At 46.0% G+C, this 24,791-nt stretch overlaps 1 long non-coding RNA gene across 1 annotated transcript in view; it reads left to right on the forward strand.

Moving 5' to 3' along the window:
* Positions 1-24,791, forward strand: part of LOC105236031 — a 60,161-nt gene that overhangs the window by 23,939 nt on the left and 11,431 nt on the right. The window contains exons 2-7 of the long non-coding RNA XR_854464.3: positions 292-2,340; positions 3,033-3,143; positions 3,426-8,953; positions 11,554-11,668; positions 19,083-19,238; positions 21,237-21,394. This is a non-coding gene — a long non-coding RNA (uncharacterized LOC105236031). The remainder of the gene's footprint in view (positions 1-291; positions 2,341-3,032; positions 3,144-3,425; positions 8,954-11,553; positions 11,669-19,082; positions 19,239-21,236; positions 21,395-24,791) is intronic.

Here is a 24,791-nt window from a genome sequence, read left to right on the forward strand (position 1 = left end):
TTAAATACTGTATTATTTTTCTATTGAGGCATAACAAATTATGTACTATACACTTAATGTCTTAAACTAATATACATTTATTATCTCATGGTTTTCATGGGCCAGGAGTCCAGCTTTGGCTTAGCTGGGTCCTCTGCTCAGGGTCTCACCAGACTGAGACCAAAGTGTCAGTTAGGCTGTGCTCTCATCTGGCAGCTAGACTGGGGGAAGAATCCACTTCCAGGCTCACTCGGGTTGTTGGCAAAATTAACGTCCATGCGACTACATGACTGAGGTCCCGTCTTTTTACAGGCTGTTGGCTGGAGGCCATCCTCGGATTCTAGAAGCTGCTGGCTGTACGTCATCATGTGGGCCTTCCCAACATGGCTGCTCACTCCATCAAACCTACAGGAGAGTTTCTTTCTTTCTTTTTTTTTTTTTTTAAGATTTTTATTTATTTATCTGACAGAGAGAGACAGCCAGCAAGAGAGGGAACACAAGCAGGGGGAGTGGGAGAGGAAGAAGCAGGCTCCTAGCGGAGGAGCCTGATGTGGGGCTTGATCCCACAACGCGGGGATCACGCCCTGAGCCGAAGGCAGACGCTTAATGACTGAGCCACCCAGGCGCCCCTACAGGAGAGTTTCTAGTCCAATTGGCTAAGAGAGTTTTGTAGGACATAATGTAACCACAGGAGTGACATCTATCCCCTTTGCCATATTCTCTTGGTTAGAAGGAGATCGTGGGTCCTGCCCACAAGAAAAGGGGAACCCTTCCTCAAGGGGAAGGGGTTATACAAGAGCAGGAGCACCAGGAGGTTGGGTCTAGAGTCTGAGTGCCACAGGTGTCCATAGCATCATCCGCATGCCCGAAGAGGGACGCATCACCTCCTGACCACCCAGCTCTTCTTCCGTCTTTGCTGCGGTAGGCGATGCACCACCCCCAAACCAGAGTTCAACAAGTCATCCTTGATTACTCCTCTTAACCACCGCCCTCAAACAACCAGTCCCCAAGCCCTATGGATTTGCCTCCTAAACCCTATTTGATCCCTTCATTCTCTCTACCATTTTAACTACACAAGCCTCCTGCTTTCTTTCTTTCTTTCTTTTTTTTTAAAGATTTAATTTATTTGACAGAGACAGCCAGCGAGAGAGGGGAACACAAGCAGGGGGAGTGGGAGAGGAAGAAGCAGGCTTCCAGCAGAGGAGCCTGATGCGGGGCTCGATCCCAGAACACCAGGATCACGCCCTGAGCCGAAGGCAGATGCTTAACGACTGCGCCACCCAGGCGCCCCTAGCCTCCTGCTTTCTTACCACTCTCATCTCTCTACGGCAGGCAGTGATATTTCTAAAGTGCAATTCTGGTTACATTGTACCCCACTGAAGACCCCTAATAACTTTCCATTGACCTCAGGATGAGGCCCCGATTCTTTAGCGGGGCCCATCAGACCCTTTGCCATTCGGCTTCCCTCCCTTCTCTAACTTCTCCCCCTTCTGGCCTGAGTACTCTCTGTCCCTTTTGCCTGGAACACTCATTCCTTGCTAGTCTAGTCCTATGCCTCAGTCAATAGCTTCCACGTCATTTCCTTTGGGAGGCCTTTCCTGACTGCTCTACTCGTTAGTCTGCCCCGTCCCCTCACTTTCCATGCTCAGCACCCTGGCTGCCATGTTCCCCGCGCTCAGGACACAGAATGGAGAATGTCCTCAATCTCCAATAAACTGTAAGCTCTGTGTGGCTGGGTACATCCTCTGCAGCTAGCCACCATGCTTTCCACGCCGGAAGTCTTGAAATAATTGTCAAGTGAGTAACATGATAAATGGAGACTTGGATCGCAGCCCACCCTTAAAAATATTCCCACCCTTCCCTCATGGCAACATCTAGCTTTCACTCTTGATGGGCTCTGTTCCAGTTGGCAGAACATTTTAAATCGAAAGTCATATATTAATAGAGGCACCTTTGTTTCGGGTAATATTTCTTTCCTATTATGGCCAGTCCGGTCTCAAGACATTTCCTTGCTACTGATGTACTCCAGTGACACGAGTGCTGGAATATCACCTATTTCCTTTTTATGTGATGTTTGTCCTTTTGCTGCGTAATTGGAATTTTGTAAAAATAGCTGACCAATTGCAGTACATATAATTCCAGAAACGCGCTGGGAACAGGCCCCTCTGTCCACCCTGTGGAGGGGCCCACACCTGCTCCCGGGACATTCCAGGAGACGCCCTCGTCCACTGAGAACAGAAGGAGCATTTGCTCCCGGAGCCCACTTCGGAGGACAGCTGAGGCGGGACCCAATCCGGCCAGGTCGGTCTGTTCCTGGGCACCGGCTCTGTTTTCACACAAGTGATTGAGCTTCCCTGACAGGTGTGGAGCCCATCTCCATTCACCCCTGCCTGTAGGGATGAGGCAAACTCACTTGGGAGCCCAGTTAGCATGTCATGTTGGATGGGTGGGGGGTGGAGAGAGAGAATGTGTATGTGTGCATGCGTGTGTGTGTGTGTGTGTGAGAGAGAGAGAGAGCGAGAGAGAGAGAGAGATAGAGGGAGAGAGTGGCAGAAAGAGAGAGAGAAAAAGAGAAAGAAAAAATACTCAGGGAAAGTGAGAAAGAGGGAGACTCAGAGAGAGGAAGAGACAGAGAAATAGGAGACAAAGAGAGAAGCAGAGAGCTGGGAGTTGAGAGATGGACAGATAAGAGGGCTTGGGAGTCTGTGCAGAGGGACACCATTGGTGGCTTTTTAGTTGGGTTAAGTGCACACAGATGGAAAACGGGGTAGTGTAGAATGTCAGTCCCATCTGGAGGACCACGTGTGAAATAACGGCAAAAGGAGCATCTGTATGGGCGTTGGGATATTGCTAATGGGCCAGGAGTGAATGTGGGAGGGGGGAGGCAGCGCAGGCCTGGGTTTCCACTGCAGGGTGCTGCATCCGTGGCCCTGGTCACTTCTGTCCTCACGTGAGCCTGGGCAGATGGGAGGGGGCCCACCAAGTCCTGATACCGCCGCTAAGATATGAGGGCCTCTTTTGCCTGGAGTGGAATCATTCTCTTGAATTTTTAGGGGTGGCCCTAGCACACAGAGATGCTGGAAGCCCAAACGAAGACTTTTTGGACCACCCATTGGCCTGCGAACCCCATGGAATGGGCAGGGCACCGAGTGTGCCTAAAGCAGGTGCCTTCCCTCATGCTCTTTTTATGTTGACCTGTATTAGCATTTCGTCTTCACAAGGGCCCCACAGGGTGGATACCCTTGCTGCCCCCATTGCACAGATGGGGACGGGAGGCTCAGAGAAGTCACCCAGCTGGCTCAGCACCGCCCCGCTCAGCACCGCGCCGCTGGTAGGGGGTGGGGCTGGACTCCGCCCCCGGGGAGTTGCGTGCAGAGTCAGTGCTCTTCACTGTGGTCCTACCCATCGAGATTCAGCTTGCAAACTGAATTCAGTTATTTTTTCAGAGGCCTTTCTAGAAATGACAGAAGAGGCACTATCGTGGAAAGAACGGTCTGCTGGGCCTGGCTCTGTCTTCTATAAGCTCTGCGAGCTCCAGACAGCGTCTCTAAGCTTGGGCTGGGGGCAGTGAGTGAATGGCGGAGGCCCGAACTGGACCCTGCTGGGCTCCCGCACCGGCTCGGCCGCTTCGCAGCCTGTGCTCTTGGTTGTTCACGTGGTCCATCTGGGCTCCGGGTTCTTCCTCTGGAAACGAGCACAAAACCAGGGCTGTCCTCAAGGGGCCGTGAGGGTTAAACAAGTTCATGTATTTAACAGGCTTGGTCTGAAGGAAGCTCTCAGTAAGTGTTAACCTGTTATTATCTATCAAATGGTGGCCCTTTCTATTTTATATGCTTATTGTAGGGACAAGGAGATAATGCACGTGAAAGTGCTTTGTAGAATTTTCTGCACTGTGCGAATGTTTGGTAGTGTTGTTATTAAATATCGAGTGTAAGGTACATTAAGGGATGAGGATTAATAGCTTTAGCGTATAGTCAGCCAGACAAGGAGACTACCATGGCGGGGGCGCGGGGGTGGGGATGCTAGAGAGAGGGGCCAGGGAGAGGAGGAGTAGAAAAGTACAGGCATACTTTGCAGGTACCTTGGGCTGGTTCCAAACTACTGCAATAAAGCAAATGTGGCAACAAAGTGACTGTCACAATAAAGCAAGTTAAATAAATATTTTGGTTTCCCAGTACTTCTAAAAGTTATGTTTACACTATACTGCAGTCAATTACGTTTGTTATTAGGTAATAACGTATGTCTAAAAAAACAGTGTACATAGCGTAAGAATATTGCTAAAAACGCTAACCATCATCTGAGCTTTCAGCGAGTTGCAATCACCGATCACAGATCGGCATCATATCATAATAATGGAAAAATTTGAAATATTGTAAGAATTAACAAAATATGACACAGAGACAGGAAGTGAGCAAATGCTGTTGGAAAGATGATGCTGGTAGGCATGCTCGACCCAGGGCTGCCACAAACCTTCAGTGTGTGAAAAAACGCAATATTTATGAAGCACAGTAAAGCGAAATGTAATAAAACAAGGTATGCCTGGTAACTGTGATACAGATAGAATAAAGGAAGTCGCACAAAAGAATTCTAACACCGCGTTCTGGGGTCCAGTAGGAAAAGGGTTTGGAAAAGGCTTAATTAAAGGACTAAATTTTGAAAAGGATGTGAAAATCCATGCATTCAAGGCATGTTGAATCTCTACCCTTTGGCAGTCATCGTGATGGATGCTGGGGATACAGCGATGACAAAGATATATTGTGGCATCCACGACGTGGTCTTTGGGATGAGATTTCAACTGGGATCAGGTAGGAAGGACATTTTAAGAGGAGGAAATCGGGTGAGCAAAGGCATAGAGATAAAACAAAAGAGAAGCAGGCTATGTAAAGCATCCAGGAGTCCGGTCTGTGGCTGGTATGAAGTTTGTAGGAGGATGAATCCAGAAAAGGAGTTTGGGGCCATATTTGCGCAGTTTTGAATGATAGTATGTAATTAATTTGAAAGGCAAAGGTGAGCCGTTGAAGGGCAATAATATGATTGCAGCCACATAAAGGCCACGCTCAACTACAAATTCACATTAATGCAACTTATTGTAGCTCTTTTAGAGATCATGTCCTAAATATAGATGATAGTCTATCCCAGAAAACACTTACTCAAAACATTTTCAGGGCATGAACGTGTATATTCGAAGTGCTGGAGAGTAACATGAAGCCAACTGCAATAAACCAGTAATACCTTGCACTTTTCACGGATTTAGTGTAGCGCGTGCGCACGCATGCGCGTGTAGACTATATTTTAAAGTAAGTCAGTTTTCCATTTTGGGGTATTTACAAGTGTCATTTTCTCTTTCAGCTCCAAAGTTTAGTGTGTCAATATATAAAATTCAAGAATAAATGTATATGGCAGGGTAATTGTTCAAGAATTAAAATATATGCCAACAGAACATTGGCAGGCTTTATTTCATGACATTTGGGGCTCTTTTCTTTGCACTGTTTCTTTGCAGTGAAAGAGGTAGATTGAAGATCGTTGCAAATCAAAGTGATGCTTTCAACTTTTGAAATGAACGCCAGCTTGTCTTTTTCCACTTTTCATACATTTGCATAGATCTGTCAACCGAATTTTGAATTCTTCTAAGGGTAATCTTTAATACAAAGTTATGAACACCCGCGTACCACAAAATTGCTTTGCCCCTCTCTTCTTTGCTTCCCACCCCCACTGCCCTTCCTGTCACCCTCTCTGGAGCACATTTCTCTAGGAAGGTTTCACAGGAGCTTAAAGAGATGGAATCAAAGTCTTAAAAACAAACCAATAGCTGCCAAAGAGAACTTGCAAGTCAACACTGACCCCTCCATGTGAGTTTCTGTGTTTAATTGCAATTCTGCTGACAGCTGGAGAAATGTGTTTTCAGATGTTTCCCACTGAAATTCCTGATGCATGTCCTGGTGGGATCCAAGCAGTCAGGTGTATTTTCTTCTGGAGTACAAGATCTGCTGTGGCCTTGGGTGGGGTTAAAAGCACCCCCCCCCCAGTAAGAGAGCCCTCAGCAGTGTGGGAGAATGCCCCCCCCAACTTGCCCATCTCCTTCAGTCTCATTGATGGGCAGTCATAGTGATCCAGTGGTTTGTTTGATTCTGATTGGCTGCCAGCTGCCCGACCCCATTCGAGTTTGCAAGAATGGTCAGCTCCGCTTGCTCTGGGCTACTCACCACAACTGTCAAGGACTTGAAAGAAAACAAAACCGAGGGGCAGGCAGGGTCTAGGTTTGGGATATGTTCTGTTGTCTGTTATTTTTAATTCCGAATTAATGGCACAGATCAAGCCCACAGTTAAAGAACACATCTGCCTGGGGTTTGGGTAGCGATTCACAATATGCTTGTATTCATTATTGCTTTAATGATGGCTCAGAATTCTTTTGACTCTCTCCCAAGTAACAGGTGGTTTTCTGACCATGATAAATGCTAAATGCTGTAGAGGATAAGGCAGTTAGGCATTGTTTTCCTAGCTGTGGTTACACCTAGGCCCCAGGCAGCTTCTGAATTAGCAGCCTGCAACAGATTGGAATTCCTGGGGGACTTCACTTAACCCTTACTTCTCCCGAACCTGTTTTCAATGCGCCTGTGGGGTAGGTCTCCATGCTACACCCTGAGGCACAGCAGATGTACTTTTCGTATCCTGGGAGGTAGCGGGATGATTCAGTGTAGGTCAAAAAGTTAATATGTCAATGTTCTGAAGGGTGACGGGAGTGAGAACTTAGTGTGATATTAAAGATGATTTGAATTTACATTTTTTTTAGAATAAAAGCATTCTTTTATATATCTGCAATAGATGGTAACAATTAAATAAGTCACACATGAATCATAGAAATTAGAGTGAGGGCAAAGACCTATTAGATCATCTAGCCAATTCCCCAGCTAACATGGAATTATTCCCCGCAGTATTTTTGGGAGAGCTTTGTACACTCTCTTTTGTAAGATGTGAGCCACTGGGGCCTTCATTATTTCCTTAGGGACACACTTTCCCTTATAAAAGGCCACAGTGTTTTCCTCCTTCACCCGATATTCAAGTTTTTTTTTTTTTTTAAAGTCCGTGTATTATAGGCAGAATCATTTGCACAACAAGACTGATCAGAGGTAGTAATTATACCTACGGTTCTCCCAGAAAACCAGCGCACGTACTTGGCCTTCTGGGTACTCCCCTTTCTGGTTTTTAGGCTGGAATTTGCATCCTCCTCTGAGGGGGTGGTACTGAGGTATCAAACAGAAGCCTCCTTGTTTCCAATATCACTATCACAAACTGGTCAGAGGTAACACTGACCCCCTCGACGTGAAACAAGGGAGAGAGCTGTTTTTGAAGCAATTCTGTTCAGACCGTTCATGTTTCCAGGGTAAAGAATACTCAGTCATCCAGGAAATGGCAACTGCTCAGAATGCCTCTCTCTTTGGAACAAACTGGTATTGCCTTTCCGGGGGTTGTTTGTGTTGGAGAGGCTACCAATTGTGCACACGCATGACCCGGGGCTCCAGGGCAGTCGCTCCCGCTCCAGATTCCCGGTAATCCTGGGCACAGAGCTGCAGATCCTAGCGGGGGCCGCGCACATGCAAAGCTTCCTGCTGAGTTGCCATGGTGTGTGTCCCAGTACCCTCCAAGGGCAGCTTTCCGTCCAAGAGGTAAGATTTTGCATTTGGAGAGTTATAGACACTAACAGAGATGAAGCTCATAGAGTTCCAGAACTCAGGGATGCTGCGATTGGAACCCATTCTCCTCGCCCATTCCCTGTACTGTTCAGTAGAGGCCGGTCAACATGCTAGGCACTGAGCTCGGAAAGGGGGAATACTCAAGCTTCCCACTTGAGGACCGTAGGGAGAGGCGAGGCAGGCTGGTGTGGGGATAAGGGTGTGAGAGAGAGGTAAGCCCACAGCACAGGGGAGTGGCATCTGAGAAAGCCAGGTGTTGGAAACTTCCAGGGGAAGCTGAACTTAAAAGGCCAGATGCCTGGAGGGAGGGGGATGTGGAAACCAGGCAGAGGTAACAGGCCAGGGCAGAGAGCAGTGTGGAAAAGAAGCAGTGGTGCAGGCCAGTGTGAGCATGTGGGGGGGGTCAGGGAGGCCGCAGGGGTGGGCCTGCCTGCTGTGCTAACTTCGACAGTGTCTGAAAGGGGCTCGTTGGCCTCCTTTTGCAGATGACAACAGCATGGTTCAGAGGAGCCGGGTGCCTTGTCCAAAGCCACAAGCTAGGATTTGGACCCGCTGGCTTCGTTGTCTCTAGAAGACACGGCAGCCAAAGTACACATTCAGGGTGGGCACATTTGTGGTCCCTTGGAGAGAGCAGACGGCCATGAGCTGCAGGCCCTGCGGAACTCTGGAGGTGGTGAGGACCTTTAGCGATCCACCTAGAAGGGACAGAGGCAAGGACCTCCGTGCATCAGTCCACAGGAGAGAAGCAGACCCCTGCAGAGTTCATCAGCTCTTAGAATTACTAAGAACGACTCACGTCGAGGCAAAACCAAGTGCCTTCTGCAGATTGGCCAGGGGTGAGACAGCAGGGCCAGGAGCAGCCACACTGAACCCGTGGCCTTGGCCAAAGCAAATGCGTAGCTTTGCGGTTATGGCCTTCTAACAGATATCTCTCTCAGCTCTTCTCGTCTCTTGAAGATCTGCCAGCCTGCAGATACCGCGTTGTTCTGCCCTCTCCCGAGAGACCAGGCCTGCTGCTGGCTGTGTGCTTGTAAGGCAGAGGGTATGAGGCCGGGCTTTGGGTTGTCTTCAGGTCTAGACTTGGTCTTCCGTTAGGAAGACCCATCTGTGGCCTTAACTAAACTGTGGTATCCTGTTTTGACTTACTAGTAATAAAGTTGCTGTTTCGAACAACTGTGTCTACTTTGAATTGATTCTGAACTCAGAAATGGAGGCGTTGTGATTATCACTGCTAATATGTGGACGCTATAGGATTTCATACCAACACTGGAGGCAGAAGTCACGTGAGCATGAGGGCTGGAGTTGGGGGAATTGCTTACTGAGTATAAGGTAGACACATTAGATTATAGGTTAAACACTAAGACAAGCTCAGTGTCCGACAGTGAGTTTTTGATGAACTAAATTAGGCATATCAATACAATAAAAGACGACAACATTAAAAATGATTATATGTATGTCTAGATTGTCATAAAATATTCATACTCTAATGGAGGCCAAAGCAGATTGTGAGACAGTACGATTGCATTTTTGGGTTAAACATGCATGCATAAGAAAAAATATGGAAAAATGTAGCCTAGAATATATTTTTTTAAGATTTTATTTATTTACTTGAGAGGGAGGGAGATAGAGTGTCAGCTGAGGGAGAGGGAGAAGCAGACTCCCCACTGAGCAGGGAGCCTGAGGCAGGGCTCGATCCCAGAACCCTGGGATTGTGACCTGAGCTGAAGGCAGACGCTTGGGTGGCATTTGAGCCACCCAAGTGTCCCTGTAGCCTAGAATATTAATAGATCATCTCTGGGAGAGGGATTATGTGTAACTTTTTTCTTTTTTCTAATTTATTATGTTGATTTTGTTCCTAGAATGAATATAGATTTCTTGAGTAAAGAAAGTGAAAGATGGTAAACATCTTGTTATACAAAAGAGAAGGCGTGGCAGAAGGAAATACGGTTGGATCTAGAGTCAGAAAGATCTGGTTTTGCATCCCAGCTTTTCTCCTGTTAGGGAGGTGGTTTTGGCACTCGGGTATTTTGTTTCTTAGGCCCACTGTCGAGGGCTCCCGGTGGCACACAAGGAGACTGACTGTCTTCTCTGGCGCTGATGTGTGGACAGGGCTTGGTCCCCACAGCTGTGTGGGCTAAAAATCTGGATTTTTTTTATCACCCTAGAGTGGATCAGGGGTTGACTTACACTAACCAGCTTCGTAAATGACTCATGTGTCAATTAAATTCCATTTTTATTTCACTTGACAGTGGGGTACAGTGAGCTGGAAAGAGGCAAAAGGCTTGAATTCTCCCTTTGATGCATGCTTTCCCTGTAAGCAACTACATGAGAAGCCAAACTCTAATAAAACCCTTGCTGGGGGAGCATAGGATCTTTCACATACTCAACAAATGATTTCTGGTCACCTAAGATGTGCTAGGCTTTGGGCTAGGTATTGCAGATGCAGTGCTCACCAAATTGACAGTTTCTTGTTGGGTATAACAGAATCTTAATGACCGTATAGGATAGCAGCTGGGAGCTTTAGGGGAAGAGGGTCCAAGACTCGAGATTTTCTACTGACTGTAGAGACTTGGAAAAGTCACTTTAACCCCTCTGAACCTCATATTTTCTCACCTCTAAAATGGAGATAGGGGGCACCCGGTGTCTCCGTCGATTAAGCGTCTGCCTTTTGCTCAGGTCATGATCTGGGATTGAGCCCTGAGTTGGGCCCCCTGCTCAGCTAGGAGTCTGCTTCTTCCTCTGCCCCTCCCCCTGCTCATGCTCTCTCTCTCTCTCTCAAATAAATAAATAGAATCTTTAAAATGGAGAGAGTATCCACCTCACTCATAGACTTGTTTTGAGTATTAAATTAAATAATGTATGTAGAGTGCTAAGTACAATGTGTGGCGTATACATGCTCCGTCATTGACGCTAGGACAAGTATCGATATGCTATTTTAGCGCAATGCATCCATTTTGCAACAGGTCCTACCAGGATGGGCTGACCCTGGGTCCTCATCAAGCTAACCTCCTCAGTTAGTACTTGCAGGGGTCATCTGGCTTTAATTTTCTTGATTTTTTCCCTCTTAAACATCCACTGACCTATTACATTTTTTCCCCCTTTAAATATGTTAGTACTGTTAGGTAGGACAGAGGTTGACAAACACTTTCTGTAAAGAATCTGATAGGAAATATTTTAGGTAGAAGGGAAAAGGAACAGAAGCAGCAAGAGAAGTTGGGGCCTTGGGGCATCCCCATCACAGGTGGGTGTCGGGGAACCCTCTTTGCTATGTAGGCACGATTTCCTCTGAAATAACAGTCCCATCCTCTTTCCTACATGTCCCCAGCCTGCTGTCTCTGTTGCAATGCCTCAACTCTGCCATTGTGGGACGAAGGCAGCCAGAGACTCCATGTAAATGAATGGCATGGCTGTATTCGAATAACATTGTATGGATTCTGAAATGCAAGTCCTAAATAATCTTTGCTTGTTACAAAATATTTTCTTTCTGTATTCCCCCCAAATTAAAAATATGTAGAAATCAATCCAGTAAGGGAGCTGGATTTGGCCTGCAGGGTATAGTTTGCTGACCCCTGATTTAGGCAATGGTCTGGTTGCCACAATTTAGAAAACCTCTTAGATCATTGGTCTCATCCAATATGTGTTGATTTTATAATGTAATTATTAGGTGCAAAGTTATTTCCAAATTCATAGGGCCTCTCTCCTGTGGCTGCACCCTTCTCCATGCCCCCCAGACCACCATATAATGGCCACATATATCTCATAGGCTGAGTATGCTTTATATTTGAGGGCTCGATGACAGAACGTGGGAAAAGAGTGGTGTACAGTGCCTGGTCATGTGAGTACTCAGGAAAGGTGCCTTTTCTGATTTCCCTTTTCCCTTAAGGTTGTGCTTTGAACCTGTCATCTACAACACTGAGGCCTGAGTGCCATGAAAATGGGAGTGCTGCCCTAACTTTTGAGATAAGAAGGGCACGGCCTATACTTCCCAGTGCAACCCGGTAAGCAATCCCTTGTGCTTATGATGAGTGGTATGGAAAAAAAAAAAGCTACGCTAGTGCACTGTGGAAATAATACCACGAGATTCTTCTAGCAAATACTGAGGTCGAGGTCACTAGAGGTGGGGACCACATCTAGAGTGCCTTCCCCCCTACCAACACTTCATGGGTAACCCTGTTCTTGCCTTGCACACACGTTGAGCATATAGCTGGCTCTTCATCCTATCTTGAGACATGAAGTCAGCTCGACATAACAGAAATATGTAGTTTAGGGAAGATATTGTAGAAAATCAAAAGGAGGAATTCATCATATATTCCACACTGCAAAAACACAATAAAACATCCTATGAGAAACAATTTCGACTCCCACAAATTGTTTCTTTTTTTGGCCAGCTCTCTTGTCTCCCTTCCTTCTCTTGCCTCAAAATCCTCTCTATCTTCCGGAGCAATTCAGCTCAGCATTTCTTTTTTCTTTCTTTCTTTCTTTTTTTTTTTTTAAAGATTTTATTTATTTATTTGACAGAGAGAGACAGCCAGCGAGAGAGGGAACACAAGCAGGGAGTGGGAGAGGAAGAAGCAGGCTCCTAGCGGAGGAGCCTGATGTGGGGCTCGATCCCATAACGCCAGGATCATGCCCTGAGCTGAAGGCAGACGCTTAACCGCTGTGCCACCCAGGCACCCCCAGCTCAGCATTTCTTATTCATTCCAGGCCATCCTGGTAAGATCATTTTATTCTTCTAGATGTTCATCCTTTATTTATTTTTTTAAAAAATATTTATTTATTTGAGAGAGAGAGTGAGTGGGGAAGAGGGACAGAGGGAGAAAGAGAGAGAGAGAGAGAAGCAGCCTCCCTGCTGAGTGTGAAGCCCAACACCGGGGCTCGATCCCAGGACCCTGAGATCATGACTGAGCTGAGATCAAGAGTCAGACACTTAACTGACTGAGCCACCCAGGCGCCCCTAACATGTTTGTCCTTTAGCTGTTCCCTTGATAAGAGTCTGTTAATCATAGACTGTCTCAGCTTTTGTTTGGCCAAAATGTTTTTGTTTCCTTATCATTCTTGAAAGATAGTATTTCTGAGAATACAATTCTAGATTGACAGTCCTTTCTTTCCATCTTTTGAAAACATGGCTCCACTGTCTTTTGGTTTCCTTGTTTCTATTACAAATCCACTGTCAGACCACAGTCATTCTGTGGTAGGTGAGTTGTCCTCTCTTTCTTGCTCCTTTCAAGATTTTCTCTTCCGCTTTGGTGTTTTGCATTTTCACATAATGTGTCTAGCATATGCGCTCATTTAACAAAAACGTACTCTGCTGGAGATATATTATAGTTCCCATCTCTCAGGACTCCTGTCTTTCATCAGATCTGGCATTTTCTTAGCTATCATCTCTTCAAACAAGGTCTCTCTCTTTCATTCATTCTCTTCTGTCTCGTGTAACTCTGGTTGTATGTTAGCAATTCTTTTTTTTTTTTTTTTTAAAGATTTTTATTTATTTATTTGACAGAGATAGAGACAGCCAGCGAGAGAGGGAACACAAGCAGGGGGAGTGGGAGAGGAAGAAGCAGGCTCCTAGCGGAGGAGCCTGATGTGGGGCTCGATCCCATAACGCCGGGATCACGCCCTGAGCCAAAGGCAGATGCTTAACCGCTGTGCCACCCAGGCGCCCCGTATGTTAGCAATTCTTATTCTTTCCTCCCTTTCTCTTTCTCTTTTATCTTTTTATACCACATTCCAAGTATTTTCTTTTGATCTGGCTTCGGTTTACTAATTCTATCTTCGCCCATGTTTATTTGGCCAGTTTGCCTATCCACTAGTAGACACATACACACACATTTTAATACATTTGGCTTTAATGAAATATATTTTTATCTGGATTTCATTAAGTTCTCTTTGGTTCTTTGTAAAATCTTTTCTTGGGGTCACTTTTGCTGGCCCCCCTTTTCCTTGTTCCTTTTCTATCCTTTATGTCTTTCAACATTTCATATATAGTTATTTTATGTTCTGTGTCTGATACTCCAGTATTTGAAGCTTTGGGGGTTTAAATCGTGCTCGTTGTTTTTGCTGACTTTCACTTACAGGGGTTGGTTACTTTGTGGTATGATAAATTTTTTCCTCTTTTTAAAAACTTGTATTTAATAGAACTTAAACTGTGGGGATCCTCACATACCAAGTTAAGAAGGCTTGTTCTGGAGTGGGTTTGCATTTTCATCTGCCAGGCACACAGGTGTTACCAAACTGGGACCACTTTAATTTGTTTTCTTAGTTTGGGGTTTTCAAGATTAGGTGGGTAATGAGATACTGAACCTGAGATTCATGTGACAGGAGGCTCGTAGCTACAAATTCCCAGGGAGATCATTATTATCATTTTTTATTTGTATTATTAGTACTATTATTGATAATATTTTCCTCCTGGAGCTGTGGCAGGAACGGATTTCCCTCTGACTTATTTTGCCAGCAAGTATGTTTTTCTAGTCCATCCTCTTCCCAGAACGTGAGCTCCTTTCAAGAAGGCTCAAACTTTATGTGAGACTCAGGTTATCTCTCTACTTTGTGCAGGCCTGAAGATCCCATTTGCCTGCACAACCATTGAAGGTTTTCTTTTTTTTTTATTTTCCTTTCTTTTCTTTTCTTTTTTTTTTCCTTTCTTTTCAAGATTTTATTTATTTATTTGACAGACAGAGAGAGATCACAAGTAGGGAGAGCAGCAGGCAGAGGAAGAGGGAGAAGCAGATTCCCCACTGAGCAGAGAGCCTGATACAGGGCTCGATCCCAGGACCCCAAGATCATGACCTGAGCAGAAGGCAGACACTTAACCAACTGAGCCAGCCAGGCGCCCCCATTCGAGGTTTTCTAAAAAGTTCAGATAGTAAATATTTTAGGCTTATGAGCCATGTGGCCTCCGTTGCAACTACTGAACTCTGCTGGATACATAAATAAATAGGCGTGGCCATTTGCCAGTAAAACTACTTACAAAAACAGGTGGTTCACCTGCATACTATGGGTTGCCAACCTCTGCTTTAGAATCCTGGTATTGGCATTTGTTTCCTGAGCAGCCCCGGCTCCTGAATTTCTTACTTTTTGTTCATGCTCATTTTGTTTTATCTTACTTATGTTAAATATATATTTTTTCCTTATTATCTTGAGAGTTAATCAATTCATTTAATATTGCAGTTTATCCAACACACCAATGTTTTGCAATGGAAGAATTTTCACAATACCTAGCCTTTGTATTTCTGATAGAAAACCCAACAATTTATGTCTCCCCTTCAGCTTACATGCACTCTCACCTGAACAAAAGCCAGTAAGTTGACAAGTGACAGTCATCTATTTTTCCTGAAGCATCTGCCCTCGTCGTCTAGCTCCTTGTTGCACTGATTGATAGCTCCTCTTCCCTCTGAGAGCTTATAGCCTCAGCAAGATTCTGGAAGAGTTACACTAAGATTCTGACCTCTCTTCTGTCCTGTCGGAGGCTAGAGCAGAAGGCATTTGGGTGTTATATATGGAGCTGGATTTTCTGGAAATTCTTTCAGCCATGTTTATGAAGCTTCATCTACATGCCTCTCACTGCTCTACGGGCGGAGGCTTACCAGTGGATGAGACAGAGAAAAGCCCTGCTCTCTTGGACCTGAAATTTTATGTATGTATGTATGTATGTATTTATTTTAAATTTAGTTTTTGATTTTATTTATTTATTTGAGAGAGTGAGTGAGAGAGAGAAAAGGAGCGGTGGGGGGCCGTGTGTGGAGCAGAGGCAGAGGGAAAAGCAGACTCCCCACTGAGCAGTGAGCCATACGTGGGGCTCAATCCCAAGACCCTGGGATTGTGACCCGAGCCGAAGGCGGATGCTTCACCGACTGAGCCACGCAGGTGCCCCTCATAACTTATTTTAGGAAGAGTTATCCTTCAGTTCTTTTATTTCACAGTATTTATGGAATATTTAGTATATTCTATATGCCATGTACTGGGGAACAATTGCAGAACAAGACAAAAAAATGTCGCTGTTCTCATGTAGCGTGTATTCCAGTGGGGGAGAATGTGCCTTTTCTAAAAGGATCAAAAAGCCGTGTTAAAGCAATGGGGTATTAGTAACACCCCAGTCACGCTGAGCAACGACCAAGGTCCAGTTGCTTTGTACATCTTGGTGACTCCTAAAACTTCATCTTCAGAGCAGATCTGGTTCCCGAGCTTGAGACCTGTGTGCCTGAGTGCCTAACGAGCGTATCGAAACCTGATCTTCCACATCCTGCAGCTCCGGCAGAAAACATCTTCCTCCCTCTTCCGCCCACACGCCAGCCAGCCGTTGTCCAATCCGTGACCAAGCTCTGCGGATGGTGCCTCCCATGCAGAGTGCGAGTCCCTACATTGGTAGCGCGCCCACTGTTGCTCTGCCATCCTGGCCGCTGCTTCTCACTTGGCTTATTCCAACACACCCTTCACCGATTTCCAATCCGTTCTCCACACTGCTGCCAGAGCCACATTTCACACGAACAAACCCAGTCATCTCGCTCATCTGCCTGAAGTCCGTCCATGACTTCCCGTGGCCCTTAGGAAAAAGTTCCAATTCTTTAGTGAGGCTGATGAAGTCCCTCTCTTTTTCCTCTCTCTCATGTATGCGTGTGCACATGCACACGTGAGCGTGCACACTCGTGAACCTACACATATGCTGCTTTCTCTTTCCAGAATGTTCTCCCCATCACCTGGCTCTCTTCTACTGGGGTCTTCCCATTCTTCTTGTGAGTTCAGCTGCCTGTGTCACAGGCAGGTTATGGGCTCACACTTGGCTATGAGTATCTGCTTGGTTTGGTGTCCCCTTGGGTGTGTCTGGGGCAGAGTGACTATAGAATGCAGGCCTCAGGGTCCCACCCCTTCGTTCAAATCCTGATTCTGCCACTTCCTTGGGCAGGTTACTTAACTTGTCTTAAGCTGTGTGAGCATCGGTAAAATGGGGAACACAGCAAACTTACCTCATAGATTGTTACAAGACTTGTGACATGCCCAAAAGTGCATCTTCGTTACTGCTGTGACTTTTGTGGCAACTCTCATGCTTTTGGTCCCAGCTTAATGAGGCTCTCAGGGAGGTCATCCTTGAGATGCCCTCTGTTTTCATGGCTCCCACATTTCCCCTTTACGCATGCATCTCCTTTCTTGTAGTCATTCATAGATGATTGCTAGTATGTAGTAACAGTAATTGTCTGGTGTGTGAGTGCTGCGAGTGGGAAACCAACCCCCTGTTTCCTAAAAATTCCCAGTGTTCAGTATAGTACATAGTATATGTATATATATAGGACACAGTATAGCTTGGTATATAATAGGGCCCAGAAGAAAAGGAGTACCTGAGGAATGCAGGGGATAGATGCAGAATTCAGTTCATCCGACTTGACCCTAGAAAGAACTTTCTGCCCCTGAGAATCATGGGAACTCGTAACACCTGAGCAGGACAGCTCCACATCTGGAAATGTACTCTGTCATTCTATAGTAGAGAAGAACTTAAAAAAATGTATTTCTATATATTTTTTAAAGATTTTATTTATTTGATGGAGAGAAAGAGAGAGGAATGACTCGTGTGCATGGTGGGGGAGGGGCAGAGGGAGAGGGAGAAGCAGGCTCCCCACGGAGCAGGGAGCCCAACATGGGGCTCTATCCCAGGGCCCTGGGATCATGACCTGAGCCAAAGGCAGACTCAACCAACTGAGCCACCCAGGTGCCCCTCTGTATTGGTTTTTAAAAAAATGCTTGTTTTTTCAGCCACATTTCTAACTTAGAGACTATTAGAAAATGTGGCTGAATGTTCACATGGTGGAACCACCTTTACCAGCTGGGAGCAGCGGGCTTTAGAGCTGAACCACCACACAGCCCTTTCTGCAGTGTCTCTCTGCCTGTGGAAGCTCCTCTTTCCAGGGGCAGTGTTATTTATTTATCTACCCCCCCCCAAACCTGTCACGGGACCAGCCAGCTGTCCTCCCTGGAGGATGTGGCTCTGTCCTGAGGCCAGCGTCCAAGGTGGCCGTGGCCCCAGCTCAGGCAGCGATTTGGCTCCTTTAAGAGCCCAGCCAAGCTCCCAGAGTCCCGGGGCTCCCACCCCTCTGCAGCCAGCAGCAGAGCCCAGCTGTCGGCTGGCCCCCTGGGGAACCTCACTGTGTTTACATGCACGGTCACGTGGTAACCTCTCCCAGCTCCCGGGCAGGCTGCACGGTTACCTCATCTGCAGTCCAATGACCTCATCTACGTAAAATGTGGCAAGTGCGAGACGGGAGCAGAAAGGGAGCCCCCTGGAGAAGCTGCCGTCTGAGCTGGCTCAGGGAGTCAGCCAGAGAGCTGTCCACTCGGTAATTACTCCCGGCCCGGAGCCGATTCCTAAGTCAAGTGGATGCATCTTCCCGGGAGTCATCCCGGGAGTGGGGCTGGGAGGGGCCCGTGCGGCCATGTGGGCGCCCACACCTAGGAATTGCTTATCTCAGGGGGTTCCTGTCCTCGCCAGGAAGGACCCCTGACCCCAGGCTTAGGCAGGGCCACCATCCCCCACCCCAGCCGCTTAGGCACTTTGAAGATGTTGACACACAAACAGGATGAGAAATGTACCACAAAAGCAGAGAAAGGCATGTGTTCTCTTAACTTGGGGGTGGAAGTCTCACTAGACATTGTGTGTGTGTGTGTTTTATTGTTTATCACTTTCTTTGAATTATATTTGCTCTCCCCCTCCAAAAAATATTGCATGTGATGACTAGGAATATAAAATAAATTACCTTTGCCATAGGCGGCTGGGTTTATTAGCCCCTTTCTAGCTCTTCACAATGTAAAGGACAGGCTGACCTAGAGTGATCTCCTTCCAGTGGGCTCTCTCTCCTCTCAGTAACGGGAGCTCTGCTATTTGTGCATTTAACAGCTTAACCCTTTGAGCTACTCCAGAGAGCTGTGTTCTTTCAGGGATTTTTTTGGAGGGAGAGCGTTTAGCTTTGGGATGGCATTTTAAATTTTAAGGCAGCTGATTTATATTATCTATATTGTGTATATATTAAAAAAAATAAACAGAGATGAAAACCAAGCCCAGGAAATAAAAATGGAAGAAACAACACACAAGTTCAATCGCTTGAGAGGTCAAGAATTTATTTGGATAAGGTCTGCACAGTGAAGGTCTTGCTGGGGGTGGGGGGGTGTACTCATTTTAAGGAGCAAATGTTAATAAACATACAGAAACATCCCCCTGACAACACGGAGATCAATTAGTGAAATAGGACCCGTTGTTCTTTTCCTTTAAATGCCTGACAAAACCAGTTATTAAAGGTGGGATCTAAGTCTTCCAGGGAGGGAAGCAAATGCTTGGTTATAATGAGCCAAAGAGCAGAGGTCATTATTTCGATGGGGTGTTTGCTATTTACTCCCAGTCATGCACTTGACATATTCTTTCTTATTAGCAAGGCTGGAGCAGCGGCAGAGAGAGTTCAAATCATTTCCCCCCAAATCCGGACTCCAGGACACTCCCCTTGCACACAGATGAATGCCCCCATGAACAAATCACCTCCCCAGCCTGTCCAGGGTCCCCTCGACGGCTGGCAAATGGTTTTTAAGAGCAAGGTAAGCGCTGTGAAGCGGAGGCCGTATGTTTAAACAATGATGGGCTTCCGTGTGGCTTTGCCTCCCGCTGTAGAGTTCGAGCAAGATGGTGTAATATGTGCATTTTACATATCAATGGCAGAGGACGCTGCTTCCAGATGGCCGTACCTATTTCAAAGCCACCTTTTTATGCAGAAGGAAGACTGTGTGACCTCCCTCCAAGTAAATGTGTTTTGTAAGCCCTGGGAATGAATGCTTAAAAAATGGTCCTGGGCTATATTTCATGTCCAGTCCTTCGTGTTGTGTGTGCACAGCTGTTCGGGGCTGGCATGTGGTAGCATATTAAAAGGAAGATTACCATTTCCCATTTTTTCCCCTTCTGAAGGCTCGATATGCATATATGAAACTTGTGAAAAAAACGAGGCATAATGAGACAGGGAAGCCGGGTCTCAAGGCACTAGTCGGTGCACATCTGGAGTTTGTAGCGTTCTAGAGATAGTTACTTATTCCCAGGAGCCGCTGCCGGAGTGGGAATGGTAGCCCGGTATCCATGGTGAGCCTCCCTATCGCACTGTGCCAGGTGTGCGCCTGTGTGTTGTTTCTTGGAAAGGCTGTCCTCCGAGGGGTGGGGAGGGGAGAGGACAAGAGGAGGGAAAAAACAGAAGGGAGGTAATTAGGCGCCACCTTGCCCAGCGGAGCCGGCTTAGGCGGCTGAAGTCAGGCGTGGGTATTGGAGGGGCGCGGGCGCAGTCAGATGGTGCGTGCAGAGCCTTCTCGGCGCCTGCCAGCTCAGCACTGGTTTCTATGGGGACAGGGCCGGCAAAGAGAAGCCCTGGGGTCAGAGGAGGCAGGCACACGGATAACAGTATCAAGCCGGAAGGCTCTGGGCAGGGCCTTGCTCCCGGCCTCCTGCGCAACGCGATGCTGGTCTCGAACTGACCACCCGAATCCATGCTGGCTTTTTCGCAGTTAAGAAATGGGAAGTGTTTCAGGCCTCCGAGGCTGTTATTTAGAAAAAAGACTTGCCGGGGGCGTGGGGGTGGATAGCTGACTGGCTGGTCTTTGTATGGACCCGTAATGAATAGAGAGGTGAGGGTCAGGAACAGTAGGGACCTGCCTTACCTGAGAGGGAAGCCAGGAGCGAGTCTGGAAAGTTTCCTCAGGAAGAGAGTTCCTTAGGGTTTCACAGATTCATGGGATTCTGGATTTTTTTCTTCCCCCAAGCTGCAGGATTGTGAGGCTCCAGATGCTCTGTGTAAAACAATGCCCCGCAGGGGAAAGCCAGGGAGGGGAAGTGTGAGGTCCAGCTAGAGGCCACCCTAAAAAGGGCTATAAACAACAGCTGCTTCTATTGTGTGTGCCAAGTGCTGCCTGTTAGTTTAGGCCTTCCAACTCCTTGTGTCTTTCTCTGAAGCCAGATGTGACCAACAGGAGTCCGTCAAATCAGAGGTGGGCCCCAGATGGTGGGAATCCGGCAGAGGAAGTGGAGGGGCACATGGAGGGGTTCAGGCTTCCGGGTGGGACGAGACTGTCTGCCCTTTCTCGGGGGCTTGGTCTTCCCTTGTCCCCACACCCAGCGCTCTAGGTTTGGCAACTCAGGCAAAGGGGGGAAAGGGGACCTGACATTGTCTGATCTTCCGGCTCAAACATGGGCATGGGGAGGGCACAGGACACACTTGGGGAGGATAGACGACGGCAGAGGAGTCCTCAGAGAGCCACGGTTAGGTGGCCCCCAGATGCAGGGCAGGAAGAGGGTAAACAAGAGAGCTCATGCCCTGGAACCATGCAGCCCTGGGTGATGAAACACAAGGATGCAGGCAGGAAAAGACAGAGATGTTTCACTCAGTCCCGACTGGCAAAGGGGTTCATCAGTTCCCCTGGTGATAGGGAATAAATGTCAATTTCAGAGCCTTATCACTTCTAGTTAATCGTGTGTGTTTACCATTTCACAATCTGTGGGTTTGGTATTCTTAACTAATGCCTTCTTATTCCTCCCTCCTCTTTCTTTCTTTTCCCAAGTAGAGAGACTTTTGAGATAGGAATCAAAAGAGCTGTCTGAAAGAGGTGGTTCCGAACTACTACAGCCAAGAGTCAAACACGGAATGGGGAGATCAGGGAAGCGAGCCCCTTCACCAGACCTTAGTCCTGTCCCCCCACTTGAAAGGGAAGTGCACCAGGTAAATGAACCTGCAAGCAACAGCCGCTTTGTGTGTGTGTGTGTGTGTGTTTGTCTTCTCCTTTTCATGGAAGTGATGAGAATCAGACCTGCCGAGGTCCTCAACTATGCTCCCAAAGCAACTTCTGTCACAAGTTGTTTGACAGCTGTTTTCAAATTATGCAACAGCGAATTCTCATCCACAGCTGGTAGAAGTGAGATGGGTGGAGCCATTGCGGAGAGCAATTCCAAAATACTTAGCCAAATTTTATATTTTTATATTCTGTAACACAGCTATCCCAGTGTATGCGAGAGAAACTCTTGCACACGTCTGTATGGAAACAGATGTTTAGGGATGTTCCTCACGGCATTATTGTGGGTCCCAGGGAGTTGGAGTTGGTGTAGGCGTTCGTCATTTGGGGAGCAGAGAGATGAAATAGGACAGAAGCTGATGGTGGAATACCATGCAGCAGTCGAAGCAACAGAAACAGGGTTTTAGAAAGAATGCTAAATGACAAAGTAAAGAAAAGCACACAGTTACACACTATTTTTAAGATATGTACATGTCCAAGGGCAAATTCCTAATACATTAGATGGCTATCTATTGGGTGGGGAGAGAGCAAGGAGACAGGTCATGGGGATCAAGGATAAAGGAGAAAAATCCCAATAAAATTAAAGAAGGGAGAGGTTTTGTATTGACCAGTAATAATGTTGTGCCATTAACTGAAGGGGAAATAAACAGCTCTATACTTGAGTTCCTATGTCTAAAAAATTCCCTCTCCAATAAATAAATAAATAAAAAAATAAAAAAATAAAAATAAAACAAAAAATAAATAAAAATTTCTCTCCCTCCGTGATCTACCTACCTATAAAATAGCAGAGCTTCTGAAACGAGAGGTACTACAGAAATGCATAAACACATTTCAATGTCGCTGTCAACAATCAATCATCAAATACTCTTCAAACCTATACTATGGGTTTAATCCTATGCTCAGTATGATGGGGCATGCAGAAGCATATGGTATTGTCATTGTTCTTACCATGCAGCTTGGAAATTATGCATGAAATTATAGTGTGCAATTCCACAGCTTATAATTAAGGCCCAAACTGTGTGAGAACTACCACATGCGTTTAAAAAAAAAAAAGATAGTGAGTGAGGACAGGAGTCGTCAGGGAAAATTGAAAGGAGGGAGAAGCTCTGCACTGGGCCATGAAGGATGGTAGGCCTTGGCTTCAAGGAGGTGACAATGGGAACACAAGTGGGGTAGGTGGACCCCACAGAAAGGGGAAGGTTTGAGGTGTGGAGAATGTGGCATGCGCTGCCCACTTACCCTGTCGCCTGTGTGGCAGTCACCTCTTGAGAATTGTGTTTCCCTTCCCCTGGCTCTTCTGTCCCCTTGGGATCCTCAGGAGGCCATTTTGTATGACTTCCTCAAAGCCTTTCTTGAGCCGGTGCAGGACCCGGGCCCTTGAGAGTGGGATGTGGGCTTTGGCCATGGGGATGCATGGGCTGCCCTGCGTTCTCTGTCAGCTTTCTTTTCCCTCTGACACGTGGGGCTGCCTCCCGGCTTTCCCTCCTCACAGAGGATGATGAGAAGGGGTCTTGTTTTAAAGTGACAATCCTACATTGGAAATATTACATGGAAAATGCTTTCTCCCCCCCCCCAGATTTATTTATTTATTTTAGAGAGAGAATGAGCATGTGTGAGTAGGGGGAGGAGCAGAAGGAAAGGGGCAGGGAGAGAAGCAGACTCCCCACTGAGTGTGGAGCCCAACATGGGGCTCGATCTCATGGCCCTGAGATCACTACCTGAGATGAAATCAAGAGTTGGATGCTCGACGGACTGAGCCATCCAGGCGCCACCCACCCCACCCCCTGTTTTTTAAAAAAATATTTATTTATTTTATAGACAGAAGGAGAGAGTGAGAGAATGAGAATATTGCATAGAAAATTCTTAACCCACACACTTGTAGACAGACTGTCCACTGATCATTTGTCAAGATCTCTTCAAAAATCAAAATCATACATGAATGAGTTTAAGGAGTCAACCAAGACTGTGGTGTTTCAGAGAAACAGAAGTCCCAAGCCCATTTTCCCTCTGTTCTCCTTACCCATTCACTTGGAGTGATGTTGATAGATGCCTTTTCTATTTATTTCTGTTTCTATTTAATAGGATTATATTGCTACTTTTTAATTTTTCAGTTTCAGATGTTTTAAGATTTAGCTTTCTTTCTTCTTCCTCCCTTGACACAATGAATGTTTCCCGTCCCCATCTTCCCAATGGAGTTCATATTATAATTTTGATTAAATGAATATTCAGAGTATGTTATTCGAAGTTGAGCTATATAGTGACAATGATTACTTTTCCCTTTCCAAATAACTTTTTGATCTCTCTGGATCTCAGCTGTCCAATACACTCGCCAATAGGGACATGTGGCTACTGAGTACTTGAAATGTGACTAGTGTAACTAAGGAGTTAATTTTTAATATTATTTAATTTTACATCTGAGTTTAGTAACCCATGGCTTTTGGAAAAAGTTTAAATATGTTTGGAACACCTTTGATATATGAATAGCCTTCTCAGCTATAGATTTAATGAAAACTAAATTCAGGTAAAAATCAAGTACTTCTGAGAAATTTTAGTGAGCAAATTGAGGTGGGCTGTAAATGCAAAATACACACTGGATCTCAAAGCATTAGCGAGAATAAAGAATATAAAATATCTCAATAATTCCGTATTGATTTTATGGTGAAATAACATTTTAGATATATTGGGTTAAATAAAATATATTATTGATACTAATCAATGAATTTCAACCTATTAATTAATTTATTTACATAAACTCTACTCCCAGTGTGGGGCTTGAACTCACGACCCTGAGATCAAGAGTCACATGCTCTACTGACTGAGCCCTCCAGGCACCCTTCAGCTCTTTCTTTTTAAAATGTGACTAGGAATAAATGTAAAATTACACGTGGGGTTCACATTCGTTTCTACTGGAGAGGGCTGCTCTGGACTGTAGTTGTTTTGTGTCTTTCTTGGACCTGCATTACACTTACCAGCCCCGATTCCACACCGTGTTCCAGATCTCTCTTGAGGTATGCATTCACATCAGAGTTGCTGTCTCTTTGTCTTCTGGGGGAGGCTTTCCTGAAGTCCTCTGACCAGCTCTTGTCTGAACTGGCTGCTGTCGTTCTGAGATCCCTCTTCATTAATGTTCTGGGAATTCCCATTATTGTTCTATTGTGTTGAGGCCTGTTTCCTGGATTTCATATTTTCTTCCTTCTTGATTCATTCCTTTGTTTTATGGAGCACACTCTCCCATACTTTCCTAAAAAGAGGGTGTGGGAGATTAATTTTTCATGTGTCCGAATATGTCTTCATTCTGTGCATGTTCGTAGTTTGTCTGGATAGAGA

Source organism: Ailuropoda melanoleuca, chromosome 9, assembly GCF_002007445.2.
Source record: "Ailuropoda melanoleuca isolate Jingjing chromosome 9, ASM200744v2, whole genome shotgun sequence".
NCBI lineage: Eukaryota > Metazoa > Chordata > Mammalia > Carnivora > Ursidae > Ailuropoda > Ailuropoda melanoleuca.